This window comes from Camellia sinensis, chromosome 15, assembly GCF_055761805.1.
Source record: "Camellia sinensis isolate YWXY chromosome 15, ASM5576180v1, whole genome shotgun sequence".
In the NCBI taxonomy this organism is placed as follows: domain Eukaryota; kingdom Viridiplantae; phylum Streptophyta; class Magnoliopsida; order Ericales; family Theaceae; genus Camellia; species Camellia sinensis.
The window spans coordinates 39,308,709-39,320,143 of NC_138975.1; the positions used below are offsets into that span (position 1 = coordinate 39,308,709).

Genomic DNA, 11,435 nt, shown 5'->3' on the forward strand with positions numbered 1-11,435 from the left:
TTCTCGTCCGACTTCCCTGGAAGACCGGTGAGAATGCCTTCCGCTTCTGGTATGTTGAGGGACCTCGGGGATTGTTTTTCCTCCACCTTTCTTTGTGTTGGTTGCTGGCATCGGTGTATCTTGCAGTGGGTATGGTGGTTGCATAACATTATTCTGCATCATGAAGTTGACGACCGACTGGAGGTCCGCCAACTTGTTTGCTAATTCTTTTACTTCCTCGTCTCTGCGTAGGCACCTGTCCCTCCATACCTGGAGGTTGTCTTCATTGTAGTATTTTCCTTGGTTTGATCTTTTTGTTGTGTCACCTTCCTGGATATCGTCGTTCTCCCTGTGACCCTGGTCACGGGCTTCTGTATTGTGATTGTCTCCTTCGGCGTCAAGGTTAATCGGTCTGCTGCTTCCAGAAGGAGCATCGTCCCCAATGTTTCCTTGCTGTCCGTTACTGGCCATCTATTCTTCCTTCGTTCCCACAGACGGCGCCAAATTGTGTGGGTAAAAATCTGACCACACTGCCCGTTTAGTGATCAGCAGCAAAGCACCGGCAGAATAGATGGCTCCGACAACCTGTAACAGAAAGAAAAAGCTCCGGCGGTGGTTCTTCCACCCGGGGGCACTCCGACGATCAAGTCAGTATGTTTCTCAAGGATAATCAAGTATTAAACTGAATACTCAAGGTCTGAATTACATACCTTAGACCCACGGGGGTGCCTCTCTTTTATAATATACTCAATCCAAGTCCAACTAGAAGTACGACTTCTATGAACTCCAATCTTAGTGCTTACTCTGGACTCTTTAAGAGATAGAGATAAACTCCCTAAGAGCTTTTATCCTTATCTTAACTAAGTCCCCTCTTTGCCTTAGGACTCTTGTCCCTTATCTTCGGACTCCGACATCTTCGTAGATGACCTCGGCTTCTCCGAGATTACCTCGGCTTCTCCGAGATTACCTCGGCTTAACTACCAGGGCACGTGGCACCTCGGCTGACACGTCGGCGTCACCATGCCACGTGTTGGTATTCAAAAAATATGTCCCCACAGTTTGCCTTTCTCTAGTCTAAAGAGAGAATGAAGTTAACGGGTGTGAGATCTGGAGTGGTGCGCTCCTGCTACGCTGACAGGTTTGCCACTGCCAATGGAGTGTTTGGTGCACCATGGAGGAGGTGGGTTGTTACGAACTTAGTGATAGCTCGGTTGGTGCAGGTGGTCTACTAGCTTTCTGGTTGGTTGGTTCCTTGCATCCATCTCTGGCAGCTGAACCTTTTTCGCCGGTGATGCCTTGTGCATAAGTTACTGGTATGGAGTTGTAAGTAGGCAAGTCGCTTTGGCAATGGTGGGTCTGTTGCCGGTATGTTGTTTGTTTTCTGGGGTGTTCATGGTTCGGCGGATAATTGCCGACGGAGTTTCTATTGCTCCGGCACCGGCGAAATAGCTTCTTTGGTGACGTAACCTGGGCTCTCTCTCTCACGTGGTGATTGATGGGATCGGTGGACAACAGCTGTGTTTTTCCCACCTGGGCTGCGCTGGTGCGTTGGAGAATGGGTAAGTGCTTTTTGGTCAGCTCTGGTTGTTTACGACAAGTGGGCTGATGTATATTTTATATATATACAGTTGTTATATATATTGTGCAAGTGGTCCACGTGGGCGTCCAGTTCTTGGAGCTTGCGTGTTGTCTTTCTTGTGTCTACAGGTTTGCTTTTGTTGAAGAAGCCGCTGATTATATTGGTGATAGTATGACAAGTTTGGAGAGTGTTTAAAAAGTTAAAAAGTCAAAAAGTTATTTAAAAAGTTAAAAAGTCAAAAAGTTATTTAAAAAGTTAAAAATTTATTATTATTTAATAAAAGTCAATAATTACGGTTGTACAATTCTCAATATTAATTTTTTTTTACATATTAATTTATACAAATTTTTAATACTCCCTCCGTTCCAAAATATTGGTCTCTTTTGGGGAATCCAACTTTTTTTGGTAGTACAATTATTGCATTTGAAAAAAGTTGATTTTCCAAAATTACCCTTTTGATAGTACATTTTTTGGGAATATCAATGTCATAATTGTACTTTTTATATTGTTTATTAATTTAAAATAAGGGCAAAATAGAAAATTTACATTGTTTTTGTACTTGATTTTTGAAGAAGGACTAATATTTTGGGACAATAAAAAATGGAATAAGGGACTAATATTTTGGGACGGAGGGAGTACATATTTTTTCATAAAAAGTCAAAAAGTTAACCCAAACATTCATATTTTCAACCTCAACTTTTTAGTCTAAAAAGACAAAAAGTGCACTTATTTAGGACACCCCAAACAACCCCTATATATATTGTGGAGAGTGGGTTATGGGGTTCATTTGATGTTATTTAGTGATTGTTTGGGAAATATTAGATTAATATATTTTTAATTTTTTACGAAAAAAAGTAAAATATGAGTTGGATTTGAAGTGATGTGCTAGAGAGGTGATGTGATTCAAATAAGATGATTGTGACCCAAATATGATAATGTGCTAAAATAACACATGCCAAACAAACACTTGGTGTACCTTCTTTCGGCATATTAGGCTTTGAGATTGGGTTTGATTAAGTGGGCTTGCCGTTGGGCTCGTTTTGGACTTTTGAATTATTTGGGCTCATTGATTTTTTTTGGATAGATTGCATATATTTATATGATTGATGAGCTCATAAATTTCTGTTTAGCCACAATGCAGCGGATCATTTATAATCGATTTTCTCATGATGATTGATCGTGTGATCCTCGTGTGACTCGATATGAGGTTAGTTTTGAGCAATTTCTGCCAAGAGCGATCTAGGAGTCACTGCTGTGGAGAATAGTGATTCGATGACTAGCTGAGTTAGAGACTAAGAGATAAGAAGGAGGTTAGCTATCGATTTTCTGGTTGCTTCTTGTCTTCATGTGACCCATTCTAATTAATCGTATTGCAACACTTGACACGGAATGAATGGCATGTTGCAGTGAGGATTAAGGCTTGTGATCTACCAAGGAAGGGATTGGGGGATGTGGTGATTGCTCTCATGCTATTTTCTGGCTTTGTATTAGTTTGTTGTTGTGGTGGCTATCGATTTTTGCTACAACTCCCAAAACCGTTGATTATGGTTACTGATCGTGCTAGTTTCATGCAACTCTGTCGGGATTTCTCGTGGGATAGATTTTTTCCTCCGTCACGGCTTTGGTAAGTGGCTAGGATGTCATGGCTGTGAGAAGTGAGATGCTTATTGGATTCTATGTGTTTATTTGCAGTAAAGACTCGGGGCAAGTGGGGGTGGTTATCTTTTTTTGATTGGTCTTGTGAGTTGTTGCTTGTTTTATCTTGGTTAGGTTTTGTTGTTAAAAGTGTATATTTGCCCATATAACGTTGCTAAGTTTTTACTTGGACAAAATGGATATATGGGTAAATTAGGTTATACGATGTTAATGTTACTTATATATTGTCCCTAGTCACTTTGCCTTCTTTACTGTTGGCATATAAGTAACCAGGGGCAAAATATATCAGCAACACTCTTGTATTGTTAAGTTGCTCCCCCTTAATAAGGGGGTTTAGTCTTTCTTTTGTATTTCTTATTGTATTACTTGGGGAATGCCCTTTGTAAACGTGTAAATTTTTGTCCTTACTTTATGACTTATCCATCAAAAAATAAAAATTACCCATTTGTACTCTTTTTTTCCCCCAAATTTGTTTGGTTTTCTCTCTCTCTCTCTCTCTCTCTCTCTCTCTCTCTCTCTCTACTACAGCAAATCCTTGACGCCGTGCTTGACCGGTTATCCAACTTTCTCTCTTGGATTAGCCCTTTTCTACATGCTTTTCATCGTACATGGTAAGTGTTTCTATATTTAGGTGTTTAATTTGTTTTTTGTTTTTTTTTCTTCTTCTCTCTAGTTTGTTTCCTACATTTTATCAACTCTTATGAACTTAAGCGATACAATTTCAGTAGAAAATTATGTTTCTTACATTGTTCATACGTATTTCATACAATTCATGTAAGGAGTTAGGCAAAATTTCATGTGATTTAGAAAATCCCAAAAAATTCCATTGTTGGTAGATCATCTATATAATTCTTACAAAAATGAATGAACCAATATTAGAATTTTACATAAATGGAAAATGTGAAATGGTACGGGATGGACATGAAGGCATGTATACAACACCTGTGTTCAATCAGATACAATTCCATATCGAGAATGGACATGGACATGGACATGAAGGCTTGTGTGCAACACCAATTTGAGTTCAATTGATTGAGTTCAGATATTTCTTATTTCATATCAATAATGTGCCAAAAAACACCAATCGCACCATTCCAAGTATTGTTGCTAGCAATTTTTTTTTATTTTTTATTTTAAGGATTATGTATTTATGTTGTTTCGTATTGTATAACCATTCCAATTTCACAGTGAATCAGAGTGCCTTATTCATTGCTATAATTTGAATAATGTGGCTATAGAAGGGCAAATTTACGTCTATTTACTACGTTCTATTATTTCCCTTCTTTTTTTTAAATGGTTTGTAAATACATAACTCATTATTATCGTTATTCTTACTAATGATGCTTATGGTTTATGGTTGTGATTGGGGATTTGGGGTTGTAATGAATATTGGTGGGTTCTCAATTGGGGGGGGGGTTGTTTGTGGTTTCTTCATTGATGGATTTATGTGCGTTGTTGGGGTTTTAGTCATGGCTGAATCTTCTAAACGCCGAAAGGCCACTATGTCTCGTATCTCTTATAACAATAAGAAATTCCAGTCTGAGAAAGCCAATTTTTATCGGGATTTGTACGAGTCTAGGACTGTCCATCAAGAGCATAATGTCGAACCCAATACCTTCAAGTCAATCCCCATTCATTCTATTTTTGATGCCTTGGGTGGTGACCGTGCCCTACTCTTCTCGGGGCCCTAAAATCTGAGTTGGGTGCTGGAATTCTATTGTAACATCCACTCAATTCATGACGTCTCTACTTCTTTCAAGACACGGGTCTATTCAAAGCCAATTTTTGTCAATGCAGAATATATTCGGTCATTTCTTGGTATTCCTAAAGTTCATAACTGTCACTTTCCCTTCTTTGCCAAACGAATTACCAACTTTGACATGGTGGTTTCTGAACTTTGTGGCACACCCCGGAGTTGGATTGACGGGACTCTTATTAAGCAACATGAACTTATTCCTCGCTTTTGCCGTTTGAACATCATTCTCTGTGGCCATGTTCATGACACTACCCACAATTCCAATATCTCACAAGACCAAGGATATGTGTTTTACTATATAGATCGTGGTCTCCCTATTTATCTTTCGGAAATGATCGTGGAAAAGATGATTTCGGTTTTTAAAAGAAAAAAAAATCCTTACATATTCCATATGGGTGTCTTGTGAATATGATAGTCTCGCCTATCGCAGTCCCTCCCCTTCTAAATGATGAGTTTGCATCTCTTGTCAAACCCATTACCAAAAAGACTGTATCCCAGAGTGAGGCGCATGTGAATGGGACATCATCAGTGGTGGGTGGTTGTGGTGCAAGTAAGGATATGATGGACAAAGAGGCTGAGTTGGATGCTGTCGTTACTGGTGAGGGGGCACAGCCTGCTATTGCTAGTACCGTTTGAGGATAGCTTGACCAGTTTGAGCAGGCCATGTTTGCACGGTTTGATCGCCTAGACACCTGGATAGATGTTTGCGATGCACGTCTCATTGACTTCGAGACGTCCACCAACGCTCGGCTTATTGCATTATAGGCTACCTTTGGACATATTGAGCATGTCCTGGACCAATCTTCTCTCTAGCTTGCCGAGATTCTGTCCATGCTTCAGATGCAGCAACCTCCTCCACCGCCACCGGACTCATGATGGTATATTTTCTTTGGACCTAAGTTCGATATTTATATTGTCTATTATGAGCAATTTGGCTCATATTAACTAATAAACTATATTATCTATTATGAGCAATTTTCTATGTCATGAAAAAATATGGGTCTGAGGCCCAATTTTTGTCCAAAGTTCTCCTAATGACTTCTATAGTAAAATAATTTCGGAAACAAATAACTTGTATTTCCAAACATGATTAAAAAAAAAATGGTGGCATACATAACATTTCTCGTACAACAAACCCAAGATTAAAATCCTTATGGAAAATCAACAAATTTAACTCACCTATTTTTGAAATCCACAAAAAATCATCCAAAATAAACATCAAATCAGATCTAAATATAACCTTTCATGTTGAGAAGTAAATACATGCTCGTGAAGCTTCAAAAAAGAAATAACTAGTACCTTGTCCTCATTCCAAGTGGTAAAGGCTGTGGAGGAGAGTGGTATTGTGTGAAAAATTAGGAATGCATGGTGACAAAGGCCCCTCTGATCTAGCGTTCTTCATTGCAAGAACATCGAGAAATTTGGGATTGGTTAGTGCGGGAATGAAATGAACAAGAGAAAGAGAAAGTGATCTATCAAATCTAGAATTTCAATACATTAGATAGAATCCCAAATCTTGGGTATAAAAAAAAAATTATTATTATGATTAGAAGTCTAAACGTTTATTTATTGGCATGAGATATACCGCACTAAACAAGCATAGTGGTAAACTAGTTCAACTCCATTTCAACTACATTAGCACTTCATCTCTTAAAAGAACTTGTCCGCAAGAATAACTCATAAATTAAGGTACAAGGTTTTGCACATTGAAAATATTAGACATAGTCAATGGGAAGGCAACTGGACTTGGTAAGCATTATCATTGATCTTGCAAAAAAACTATTAGAAGTTTAAACGCCTATATATAGGCATGAGGATATACATAATAAACAAGCATAGTAGTACACTAACTAATTTAACTACAATTTGAACAACATCAAGTAGAGAGGGAAGTATGGCGGATGCATATTGGTGTGATGGTGGTGGTGAGTTAAAGTGGCAATGGCCATGGAGGTCCTGAGTTTGTTAGAGAAAGATGCAAAGAGAAGAGCAAGAAGATAAACATAGCAAAGAAGAGAGAATAATGCTGAGGTTGAAAAACCTTCCAAATACACCCTAAATATTTCTATCTACATCCACTTTATGCAATTACGCCTTTATACCTTACAAAAAAAAAAAAAAAAAAAAAACTCTTGTGCTATGGATAATGGGTGTAGAAAGGAATTTTTGGTGAAGGTGAAAAAAATTATTTCCCCTTATGCCTTGTGTGAAATGGCCAAACAAGTCAATTTTGGTGTAGAATGTCTAGTGGCTATTATCGATTGAAATAATTAAATACAAATATGCAAAATTAAACAACAAATTTGTTACACTTAAAACTATAGACCAAAATTGACATGAGATACAAAACAAGGAGTATTAATGTGATTTGTCATTTTGATTAACATGCACCAATGGCTATAGCAAAACAAGCTAAATTGTTACTGTAAGGCTTGTCTCAAAGGACGTACAATTATTAGATGATGTGAGAATTTTGAAATATAGAAATCTGAAGATATAATCAAACTATGAATGTTTTGGAACATAGGGACGAGAAAATTTGAGACAGAAAATCACATATGTACTCAAAAATAAAATGAGCATATTGTTATATACGAAACATAAATACCAAATATTCATAATAAGTTAATTTACCAAACCCCAACCAAAAACAAAACAATTAATCAAAAACATCCTTGACTTGTGCATCAATCATCAACAAACCAAAAGCCATAATATACTTTACTAGAAGTAAAACCCAGCCTAATGTCTTAATGACACAAAAATATTGCATATCCATAACTTATTAAGTACTAATAAAACTCCTTCCTACCCAAACAAAAAAAAAAAACTTGTGTTCTTCTTCTTGTTCTTCTATATCAGTCAAGATCAAACCAAAAACCATAAGTTGTCTTACTTTACTGATTCCATAACTAGCTTTGTTACCAACCAAACATCGAGTACTCGTTCCAATATTAAAGAGATGACTCAAGTTAAATTAAATTGTTAAAAATGTTGTAGTGTAAGGTTCAAGGTCGATTACATGCTAAGATTCCACTTTGTGCCATTTCCGTAGAGGGAGAAACCCAGTACTGAGTCAGAAGCCCATATCTAACCCCACCCTCAAATGCCCTGTTGTTGAGAGCGAGAATTGAGAGTCGAAGAGGGCCAAGGCAGTGAAAGTGAATGTGAATGCGGATGGGGTTGAGGACACGTTGAACAAGACTACTACAGCTACCACTTGTATTACTTTTGCTTTGAAGAAGGTGTTTTTTTAGAGGTTGTGGAGTGCTAATGATGACCTTGCGATTCTCTAGGGTATTATTGACTACACTGCCACCAAAGGTGTGGACCCTTCTACCGACATGAATGTTTTTTTTCTTTTCATTAAGGATCCTATTCATGTTCATGATACCAAGACCCAATTGTCCGAGAAAGTCCGCAAGTTAAAGAACAAATACAAGACCAATGCCACCAAAGCTAAATTTCCCTCCAACCCCCATGACCAACAACTCTATGATTTGTCCCAAAAGATTTGGGATTTTCAAACTAATGCTGCTAAACTTGATACCACTAACAATAACAAGGACATGGTTCATGGGAAACCAATTCTAAAAAAGGGTGCTCTTAGCAAGATGGCAGAAATTGAAAGAGAATTGAAGAAGCTCTAAATCTACCAACTTCAACTCTACTTGAGGACGGTAGAATTGATCCGCGGGCAAACAAAGCTATTTCTCTAATCCGTAAAGTAAGATAACTTATGGTTTTTGGTTTGATCTTGACTGATATAGAAAAACAAGAAGAAGAAGACAAGTTTTTTTTTTTTGTTTGGGTAGGAAGGAGTTTGATTAGTACTTAATTGGTTATGGACATGCAACATTTTTTTGTGTTATTAAGACATTAGGGCGGGTTTTACTTCTAGTAAGGTATGTTATGGCTTTTGGTTTGTTAACGATTGATGCACAAATGAAGGATGGTTTTGGTTAATTGTTTTGTTTTTGGTTGGGGTTTGGTAAATTAACTGATTATGAATATTTGGTATTTATGTTTTGTACATAACAATATGCTCATTTTATTTTTGAGTATGTGATTTTCTGTCTCAAATCTTCTTGTCGCTATGTTCCAAAACATTCATAGTTTGATTATATCTTGAGATTTCTATATTTCAAAATTCTCACATCATCAAATAATTGTACGTTCTTTGAGACAAGCCTCATAGTAACAATTTAGCTTGTTTTGCTATAGCCATTAGTGCATGTTCATCAAAATGACAAATCACATTAATACTCCTTGCTTTGTATCTCATGTCAATTTTGGTCTATGGTTTTTAAGTGTAACAAATTTGTTGTTTAATTTTGCATATTTGTATTTAATTACTTCAATCGACAATGGCCGCTAGACATTCTACTATAAAATTGACTTGTTTGGCCATTTCACACAAGGCATAAGAGGAAATAATTTTTTTCACCATCACCGAAAATTGACTAGTAGCTTATTTTGTAGCAAAATAATATAAAATTAATTTTAATAGTTACGACTTACAATTCTTGTACTTTGAAAATGAGAGCACACTATGACTAGGAGAGTAAATAACATCTTTATCTTAAACCTAAGGAACCGAATTTATGATAAAAATTTTTATATTAACAAGCAGAGAGCTAATTCATACATCAGTAGTTAGAAAAATGATGGATGCAAATTAGCCCAAATTTACATACAGAAACAAAAAGTAGTTCCACTTTATGCCACTGTTTTCAACTCTCAGTTTTCCTTTAATCGTTGGCTACATTTGCAATCTTCTTGAGAAGCAGAAATCCATCTTCGAGTACTATTTGTATAAGGAACAAGATTAAATATAATTCCAATATAAACGCATACATATACGGAGTTATTAAACCAAAATAATACATATACAAGCATATGTACCTTATTGCTAGTTAGAGAATATAATATATTCAAAAAGCTGTGGACAATCTTACCTAAAAAGCATGACCATATTTTTGGTACACAGCCCAGCCAACATGAATGTATAGATCTTGTCAAAGATAACTTAACAATTGAAGTGGGCCACATGTGTGGGTAGAAGACCAAATATTAGCACAATAATACATTGATACATTCAATAGATATTTTGATTGGGCATACAATAATTTAAAACAAGTTTTTGCCCACAAGCAAGATATTATTTTAAAACTCGATGCTGAAATAAAAAAAGATACCCCTATTTTTAATTAAAGGTAAATATAATTGGCTTCAAATTTAAAGGCCCAATCAAATTCAAGTGTTTGAAAAGTAGGCATTAAGGGAATACAAACAGAAGATGGGAAACAATAAGTTCATGAAAACCAAGTCATAGGATAGGCAACAGTTGCTACTAGGAAAACAATGTATCCGTTCCATCAAATTCAAGAAGATCAAGCCATTGTATTTCAACACATTGAAGGAGTAAGAAAATTACCAACCAAACATCGAGTAATCGTTCCAATATTAAAGAGATGACTCAAATTAAATTAAATTGTTAAAAATGTTACAGTACAAGGTTCAAGGTTGATAACATGCTAAGATTCTACTTTGTACCATTTCTATGGAGTGAGAAACCCAGTACTGAGTGAGCAGCCCATATCTAACCCCACCCTTAAATGCCCTGTGAAAGTGAAGGTGAATGCGGATGAGGTTGAGGACACGTTGAACAAGACTACTATTGCTACTACTTGTACTACTTTTGCTTCGAAGAATGAGTTTTTTCAGAGGCTGTGGAGTGTTGATGATGAGATTGTGATTCTGCAGGGTATTATGGACTACACTACCACCAAAGGTGTGGACCCTCTACCTACATGAATGCTTTTTTCCTTTTCATCAAGGATTCTATTTATGTTAATGATACCAAGACCCAATTGTCCGACAAAGTCCGCAAGTTGAAGAACAAATACAAGACCAATGCCACCAAAGCTAAATTGCCCTCCTACCCCCTTGACTAATAACTCTATGATTTGTCCCAAACGATCTGGGATTTTCAAACTAATGCGGCTAAACTTGATACCACAAACAATAACAAGGACGTGGTTCATGGGAAACCAATTCTGAAAGACGACGCTCTTAACAAGATGGCAAAAATTGAAAGAGAATGGAAGAAGCTCCAAATCTACCAACTTCAACTCTACTTAAGGAGGGTATAGTTGATCCACGAGAAAACAATTTCTTACTCCTTCATTGTGTTGAAATACAGTGGCTTGATCTTCTTGAATTTGATAGAGCAGATACATTGTTTTCTTAATAACAACTATTGCCTAGCCTGTGACTTGGTTTTCATGAACTCATTGTTTCCCATCATCTGTTTGTGTTCCTTTAATGCCTACTTTTCACACACTTGCATTTGATTGGGCCTTTAAATTTGAAGCCAATTTTATTTACCTTTATTTAAGAAAAGGGATATCCTTTTTTTATTTCAGCATCAAGTTTTAAAATAATATCTGGCTTGTGGGCAAA

The 11,435-nt window shown here is 36.7% G+C and overlaps 1 long non-coding RNA gene across 3 annotated transcripts; it reads left to right on the plus strand.

Moving 5' to 3' along the window:
* Positions 1-1,042: 1,042 nt before the first annotated feature.
* LOC145813441 (uncharacterized) lies at positions 1,043-3,664 on the plus strand. Of its 3 annotated transcripts, XR_014356521.1 has the most exons (3): positions 1,043-1,538; positions 2,700-2,868; positions 2,966-3,621. It is a non-coding gene; the product is annotated as an uncharacterized LOC145813441 (long non-coding RNA). The 3 variants fall into 3 exon arrangements; XR_014356520.1 differs by having other exon boundaries at positions 2,689-3,664; XR_014356519.1 differs by having other exon boundaries at positions 2,700-3,664.
* The last annotated feature ends 7,771 nt before the right edge of the window (positions 3,665-11,435 follow it).